Genomic DNA, 9,140 nt, shown 5'->3' with positions numbered 1-9,140 from the left:
CACAGGCAAAGGACTGATGTGTGAGGCTGTTTGAGGTTGTAGGAGGTTATACATCTCAGTGAGGACAATGAGGGAATCTACTGTGAGAGTTGGTTCTTTAAGCAACATGGTTTCTGGGGAAAATGGGATTGGGAAAACCTTACTATTTAGCAAGAGTTGGCAATTTTCGGACAAATAAGGTAGAAAGTTTCACTAGAGACAGATTTTATGTTGGACTACAGCTACTGTCTTCCAGGTAGGTTTTGTATAAAGGAAAGTCCTGATGGAAGGCAAATTTCTGAATGTTCTGTCAGAGGGAGGAAGAAAGGAACAGAGAGGGAGGATGGGGAGATGGGAGGGGTGTGGGGGAGAAGGAGAAGGTAGGTTCAGAGGAAGAGAGGAGGAGGGTAGGAGGGACAGGGAGAGAGAAGCATTTAATGAAATTCAAGACCTGGACATATCCCTAAAAGGCAAGAACCCTCCCCATCTGATTCCACCCATCAGCCTTTACCCTAACCCACTTCACCTGCTACTGTATATACTGCCAATTTGCCTCTTCTTTCTCAAACTAGTGCAGGGTCTTGACCTGAAACTAATTTACCTCTACAGATGCTGCCTGTCCTGCTGAGTTTTCCAATGATCTCTAAAGAGGCGGAAGACACAGGTTAGAATGGGTGCTGGATTTCAAAGGGCAGCTAAGTCAGATTTTTGGACCAGTTGGAAATTTTTACAAAGACTTGTTCACCTTGAAGGCCACGTCTTGGCCAGTGACAGCAGCAAAGAAGACTGATGCTGTTTTGTGGGTCTGTAGATGCAACAAGGGAAGAGGCAAAAGTGAAGGTGTTACAACTCCTCTACTCACGTGAAACAGTGTTATGGGGATTATGGAAGGTGAGGGGAGAGTCTGCCAGACTGTATAGACCCTGCAGAATGAGAAGTGGATAATGTATTCAGTGGACGCAATTTGGATCAGGCAGATAGATGGTGATTCCTTGCAGTATGTGGCAACCCTGCTACCTTTGTCTCAGAAGCTGATGTCAGTACATCCTTCAAGAGGATGATATCTTGCAAGGCATTTGACCCTATGGTATACCTGACAGGGTACTGAAAACCTGTGCTAACCAACTGACTGGAGTGTTCCAGGACAATTTCAATCTCTCTCTGCTGCAACTGAAGTTTCCCTCCTGTTCCTAAAGGGCATCAACCATACTGATGGCCAAGAGGAACCGATTGAGCTGCCTCAATGACTATCACCCAGTAACACTCACATCAACTGTGATGAAGGTGATTTGAGAGGGTGGCCATGGCCAGAATTAACTCCTGCATAAGCAAGGGCCTGGACCACTGCAAACCACATCAGGTCTACAGTGATGCAATCTTATTGGATCTCCACTTGGCCTTGGACCACCTGGACAACAGAAATTCCTACTTCAGAGTCTTGTCTATTGATTACAACTCATTGTTCAATGCCTTCATCCCTTCAGTACTTATCAACAAGCATCAAGACATGGGCAACTGAACCTCCCTCTACAACTGGATCTTTTACTTCCACATTGGGAGAATACAGTCAGTGTGGGTCAGAAATAACACTTTCTCCTTCTTGACAATTGATGCAGGCAGGTCTCAAGGGCATGCTCAGCCCGTTGCTGTACTCTCACTACATATTACTGTGTGGCTGGGCTCAGCTCAAACACCATTAATAACTGTTGTTGGCAGAATCTAAGATAATAATGAAGGGGCATACAAGAATGAGTTAGATCAGCTGATTAAGTAGTGTTGCAAAACAAACCTTGCATTCAAAGTCGGTAAGACAATGAATTGATTGTGGACTTCAGGAAGGAGAAGTCGAGAAAACACACACCAGTCCTCATTGAAGGATCTGCAGTGGAAAGGTGAAGAGTTTCAAATTCCTGGGAGTCAGAATCTCTGAAGATCTATCCTGGGACTAACATATTGTTAATTTTACAAAGAAGGCACAGCGATAGCTATATTTCATTAAAAATTTGAGGAGGTATGTCACCAGAGAATCTCACAAATTTCTACTGATTCTGAAATCTGAATCTGAATCTGGATATACTGTGGAGAGCATTCTAATTGGTCGCATCCCCATCTAGTATGGAGGGGTTACTGCACAGGATCAGAAAAAGCTGCAGAAAGTTGCAAACTCAGCCAGTTCCATCATTGGCACTAGCCTCCTCAGCATCAAGGACATCTTCATAAGGTGATGCCTCAAAAAGGCGACATCAATCATTAAGGATCTCCGTCACCCAGGACATGCCCTCTTCTCATTACTACCATCATGGTGGAAGTACAGGAGCCTGAAGACACACACTCAATGTGTAAGGGATTTATGAATGGACAATGGACACATGTAAACTACCTCACCATTTAAAATTTTTTTTACTCTATTTTTGAACTACATATTTAGTGTAATTTTTTATATACATTTCTTACTGTAATTTATAACTTTTTAATTATATATTTCAATGAATGGCTGCTGCGAAACACCAAATCTCACAATATACAGTTTGGCAGTGATAATAAACCTGACTCGGATTCCAGATTAATCTGTCACTTTGTTTGTTGGCCATTACATTTAAGGGCCAGTAGTGCAAGATAAAGTGAAAATAAAACTTAATATGTTACTGAAAATAAGAATGAGCAAACTGCAAATGTTAAAGCTTCAAGAAAAAATGAAAAGCTTACAAAAGGTTCAGAGAGCTAGGTAATGTTAGAAATCTAGAAAATTATAAGGCCACTAGGAAGGAGCTGAAAAAGAAAATTAGGAGAGCCAGAAGGAGCCATGAGAAGGACTTGGCGGGCAGAATTAAGGAAACCCCAAGGCATTCTACAAACAAACACGAGGAAATCTGCAGATGCTGGAAATTCAAACAACACACACAAAATGCTGGTGGAACACTGCGGGCCAGGCAGCATTTTGTGTGTGGCATTCTACAAGTATGTGAAGAGCAAGAGGATAAGATGTGAAAGAATACGACCTATCAAGTGCGTCAGTGGGAAAGTGTGTATGGAACCGGAGGAAATAGCAGAGGTACTTAATGAATACTTTAAGTACTTAAAGGTACTTTAAGTACCTTTTTCAGTATTCACTATGAAAAAGGATCTTGATGATTGTAGTGATGACTTGCAGCAGAGTGAAAAGCTTGAGCATGTAGATATTAAGAAAGAGGATGTGCTGGAGTTTTTGGAAAGCATCAAGTTGGATAAGTTGCCAGGCCCGGATGAGATGTACCCCAGACTACTGTAGGAGGCGAGGGAGTAGATTGCTGAGCCTCTAGTGATGATCTTTGCATCATCATTGGGGATAGGAGAGGTTCTGGAGGATTGGAGAGTTGTGGATGTTGTTTCTTTATTAAAGAAAGGGAGTAGAGATAGCCCAGGAAATTATAGACCAGTGAGTCTTACCTCAGTGGCTGGTTAAGTTGCTGGAGAAGATCCTGAGAGGCAGGATTTATGATTAGGAGTAGTCAGCATGGCTTTGTAAAGGGCAGGTGCCTTATGAGTCTGATTGAATTTTTTGAGGATGTGACAAAACACATTGATGAAGGAAGAGCAGTAGATGTAGTATATATGGATTTCAGCAAGGCATTTGATAAAGTACCCATGCAAGGCTTAATGAGAAAGTAAAGAGGCATGGGATCCAAGGGGACATTGCTTTGTGGATCCAGAGCTGGCTTGCCCACAGGAGGCAAAGAGTGTTTGTAGATGGGTTATATTCTGCATGGAGGTCAGTCACCAGTGGAGTGCCTCAGGGATCTGTTCTGGGACCCTTACTCTTCGTGATTTTTATAAATGACCTGGATGAGGAAGTGGAGGGATGGGTTAGCAAGTATGCTGATGACACAAAGGTTGGAGGTGTTGTGGATAGTGTGGAGGGCTGTCAGAGGTTACAGCGGGACATTGATAGGATGCAAAACTGGGCTGAGAAGTGGCAGATGGAGTTCAACCCAGATAAGTGTGAAGTGGTTCATTTTGGTAGGCCAAGTATGATGGCAGAATATAATATTAATGTTAAGACTCTTGGCAGTGTGGAGGATCAGAGGGATCTTTGGGTCTGAGTCCATAGGACGCTCAAAGCAGCAGCACAGGTTGACTCTGTAGTTAAGAAGGTGTATAGTGTATTGGCCTTCATCAATTGTGGAACTGAATTTAGGAACCAAGAGGTAATGCTGCATCTATATAGGACCCTGGTCAGACCCCACTTGGAGTACTGTGCTCAGTTCTGGTCGCCTCACTACAGGAAGGATGTGGAAGCCATAGAAAGGGTGCAGAGGAGATTTACAAGGATGTTGCCTGGATTGGGGAGCATGAATAGGTTGAGTGAACTCGGCCTTTTCTCCTTGGAGCAAAGGAGGATGAGAGGTGACCTGATAAAGGTGTATAAGGTGATGAGAGGCATTGATCATGTGGATAGTCAGAGGCTTTTTCCCAGGGCTGAAATGGTTGCCACAAGAGGACACAGGTTTAAGGTGCTGGGGTGTAGGTACAGAGGAGATGTCAGGGATAAGTTTTTTACTCACAGAGTGGTGAGTGCATGGAATGGGCTGCCAACAATGGTGGTGGAGGCGGAAACGATAGGGTCTTTTAAGAGGGTTTCAGATAGGTACATGGATCTTAGTGGAGACCCCCTGTGCCACCTAGGCACTAAGGGTTCAGACGACAATGACATGGAGCTTAATCAAATAGAGGGCTATAGGTAAGCCTAGTAATTTCCAAGGTAGGGGCATGTTCGGCACAAATCTGTGGGCCGAAGGGCCTGTATTGTGCTGTAGGTTTTCTATGTTTCTAAAACTCCAAGAGCTGCTGGTTTCCTTTACCAAGTGGATTGGGGAATTAGTCGATCTTGTCCAGACTGTGCCTCAGGAATTGTCCACATGGGGGTTTCCAGTGTCAATCCACTGTTTAAGAAAAGGATGAAAGAAAATTAGGAAAATTCTAGGCCTGTGATTTAGTTATTGACTGCAATTATGGCTGAATCACAGGAATTTGTAATTCAGTAGGAATTCCTTTTTGAAACAACCCTCTGTTGCTTTATTTGTGAACATACAGTTGGCAAAAGCCAACTTATTCTGTTTTGATTTTTAGTCTCTTGCTGATTTCTGCAGATCTCAACATTTTTATTACTTAATCTGACATCTGTTGTATCAAAGTTTTGCCCTTGGGCTGCTGCTGAAGTAATTACCCTGCAGAGTGTTCAACTCTCTTCCTGAGTTCCTACTGGTCTGTTAGTAGATCTGCTGCTATGTTGATGCATTAGTGTCTCGGTCCACAGCTGAGACAATTGAAAGCTACAAGGTAGAACAGCCTATTATTCATATGCTCACATATCTCATCCTGTTCCTTCATATTTACAAACTAAATGTGATGAAACTGGGCACAGTTACAATTTACAACGGTTAACGTTTAAGGTTGTTTGTTTTGGACTCAGGGTCATTAGAGGCTTTACTTCAATTGCCCAAACTAAGGCAAAAAATTCAGTTTGTTTGCTCTCAAAATTTATTTCTACCCAGCCCAGAGTGCACTATTTCCATAGGCGCATTTGGAAATTCTTTTCTTGCTCCAGATAATCGTTCCAACAACATTATCTGTTTAAGGAAATGTTGACAACCTTCTACAGATGTGCAGTGGAGAGTGTATTGACTGGCTGCCTACGGCTTGCTATGGGAACACCAATGCCTTTGAATGGAAAATCCGACAAAAGGTAGTAGATTCAGCCCAGTACATCACGGGTAAAACCATGGAGCACAACTACATGAAACGCTGTCATAAGAAAGCAGCATCCTTCATCAGAGATGCCCACTACACAGGCTATGCTCTCTTCTTGCTGCTGCTATCAGGTAGAAAGTACAGGAGCCTCAGGACAAGCACCACCAGGTTCAAGAACAGTTACTACACCTCATCCCCCACCCATCGGGCTCATGAATAAAAGAGGATATGACACTCACTTGCCCCATTGTTGAAATGTTCCTACAACTAATGATCTCACCTTAAGGTCTCTTTATCTCATGTTCTCATTATTTATTGCTATTTATTTATATTTGTATTTTCACAGTTTGCTGTCTTTTGCACTCTGCTTAATCTTTCATTAATCCTGTTACAATTTAAATGCTATAGATTTGCTGAGTATGCCCACAGGAAAACGAATCTCAGGGTTGTATATGGTGACATATATGTACTTTGATAATAAAATTTACTTTGACTTTGATGCTGACCTGATCACATCCAGGTTCGATGTTACAGACATGCTTAACACATTTTTCAGTCAAATCAGCAAGTCAATGGACTCTGACCTTGGTGCAACCCCTCTCTTCAGGTTCTGGCTTCAACAGACTGTAGGAGATGTACAACTCTATAAAGAGAATGTGAGGAACCCAGAGAGAATGACAGAGCAAAGCTGTGGAAACAACATGAGAGAGAATGAGAGGGTAAAAAGGAATGTAAAAGAATGAGACAGTGAACCAAATGGGAAGTTAAAGAGAGTGCAGCTATATAGAACCCTGGTTAGACCCCACTTGGAGTACTGTGCTCAGTTCTGGTCGCCTCACTTCAGGGAGGATGTGGAAGCCATAGAAAGGGTGCAGAGGAGATTTACAAGGATGTTGCCTGGATTGGGAAGCATGCCTTATGAGAATAGGTTGAGTGAACGCAGCCTTTTCTCCTTAGAGCGATGGAGGATGAGAGGTGACCTGATAGAGGTGTATAAGATGATGAGAGGCTTTGATCGTGTGGATAGTCAGAGGCTTTTTCCCAGGGCTTAAATGGTTGCCACCAGAGGACACAGGTTTAAGGTGCTGGGGTGTAGGTACAGAGGAGATGTCAGGGGTAAGTTTTTTACTCAGAGAATGGTGAGTGTGTGGAATGGGCTGCCGGCAATGGTGGTGGAGGCGGATACAATAGAATCTTTTAAGAGGTTTTTGGATAGGTACATGGAGCTTAGAAAAATTGAGTAAAAAAGGGAATTGAGTACAAGAGCAAGAAAATCCTCTTGCATTTGTACAGGGCCCTGGTGAGACCACACCTGGAGTATTGTGTACAGTTTTGGTCTCCAGGGTTAAGGAAGGACATCCTGGCTGTAGAGGAAGTGCAGCGTAGATTCACGAGGTTAATTCCTGGGATGTCAGGACTGTCTTACGCAGAGAGGTTAGAGAGACTGGGCTTGTACACACTGGAATTAAGGAGATTGAGAGGGGATCTGATTGCAACATATAAGATTATTAAGGTATTGGACAAGATAGAGGCAGGAAATATGTTCCAGATGCTGGGTGAGTCCAGCACCAGGGGGCATGGTTTGAGAATGGGTAGGTCATTTAGGACAGAGTTAAGGAAAAACTTCTTCTCCCAGAGAGTTGTGGGGGTCTGGAATGCACTGCCTCGGAAGGCAGTGGAGGCCAATTCTCTGGATGCTTTCAAGAAGGAGCTAGATAGGTATCTTATGGATAGGGGAATCAAGGGATATGGGGACAAGGCAGGAACCGGGTATTGATAGTAGATGATCAGCCATGATCTCAAAATGGCGGTGCAGGCTCGAAGGGCCGAATGGTCTACTTCTGCACCTATTGTCTATTGTCTATAAAAATAGAGGGCTATAGGTAAGCCTAGTAATTTCTAAGATAGGGACATGTTCAGCACAACTTTGTGGGCCAAAGGGCCTGTATTGTGCTGTGGGTTTTCTATGTTTCTATTTTTTTTAGAAGGCAAAATAGAAGATATTTTATAACTACAGAGGTTATGATGGATTTACCAACTTCAGCATAAAACTAATGGAGAGGAATCTCTCCCCTGTGTTTTCACAGAGAAGAGGCACTTAATACCAACCCCTTTGCCTGAACTACAATCTCTCAGCTTTCTATCACAGAGCTTTTCTTACTTGTTTATCAGTCTCTTTGCTTCTACATTCTTCCCATTTCTGCAAGTGATGACAAACTCTTGGATTTCTAAGATCAAATATCTTTGCAGAAAGATTATTACTTGGTAATATTGACATTTTTTACTCCATAGATACTTGCTGATCTGTCCAGCGTTTCTAGTGATTCCTGTTCTCAATTCAGCACCTCTTGGCAAACCCAGGTTGCAGTAACTTGGGACACTGCTGCTCCCACAAGATGAGTGAACATTCATCCAATAGAAAAGCCCTCATCAATATCAAACCATCTACCCTCACAGTAGGTGACCACAGTCAAAACATTAGGCAGGCAACTGAGGATCTTCTGTGATTTTCTACAGGTTTGGTGTGGCTTAGACAGGCCACTAACCTTGCATCGTGTGGCTGCCGGGACTTGGTTGGAAGGTGGCTATCTCACTCTCCAAGAGGGCAACCAACCAGTGAGTGACAGAACAGCAAGTGGGTTTAGGCAGAAAGGAAGGGTAGGGAAGCAGAGAGAGAGAGAGAGTTAGGAGAAAAGGAGACTGAAGAAGGGTGCAGGTAATGAAAGGAAGGGGATCCTAGGAAATGTGTGTGCATTTGTGTACCACTGGACAAGAAGCTTGCTCTGTCTAGACCTCATTACTTTAAAGAATATCACATAAAAACGCCTCAGAACTGCAGTGGAAGCAAATCATCCTCAGCTCTCAAAGGAGTGCTGAAGAGGCCAAACCATCTGAGACCCTGACTAGAATGGATCTCTAGATAGGCACATGTTGGAAGGGATTTTCATCTCCCACAGTCTTAGAACTTGGGCATATTTGCACATTCATCCTTGCGAAACATCCTCACAGAATTGCTCCCAATCATTTCTATTCTACAAATCAAAATTGTTGCAGTTAACTTTGAACACTTACAATAACATGAGGAGAAATTTGATGAGCATCTTTTCATAAAAGCAATATCCCTTTAAGGCATTCATTCTGAACTGACATAATGATATTACACAATTGAACAGTTTCACAGAACAAAGATTTAGGAACAGTGAGGAGTACAGTTTATGTATTCATGTACACCCATCATTAAATGCTGCAATCATCCCATTTAATTCCTGATATATGGAAAAAATAATGTATAAAGTTAATGCCATTTTTGGCCTCAAGAAGGCTGCAGTATGAACAGGTACTTTAATTAGAAAACCAGGTAAAGCACATGCAGGAGTTGTAGAACAGAATTTCAGTACATAGTTTTCTGAAAGTGACATCACAGGTAGACAGAG

The sequence above is a fragment of the Hemitrygon akajei genome, chromosome 22, assembly GCF_048418815.1.
Source record: "Hemitrygon akajei chromosome 22, sHemAka1.3, whole genome shotgun sequence".
NCBI classification, from domain to species: domain Eukaryota; kingdom Metazoa; phylum Chordata; class Chondrichthyes; order Myliobatiformes; family Dasyatidae; genus Hemitrygon; species Hemitrygon akajei.
Note: the sequence above shows the minus strand (reverse complement) of the source record.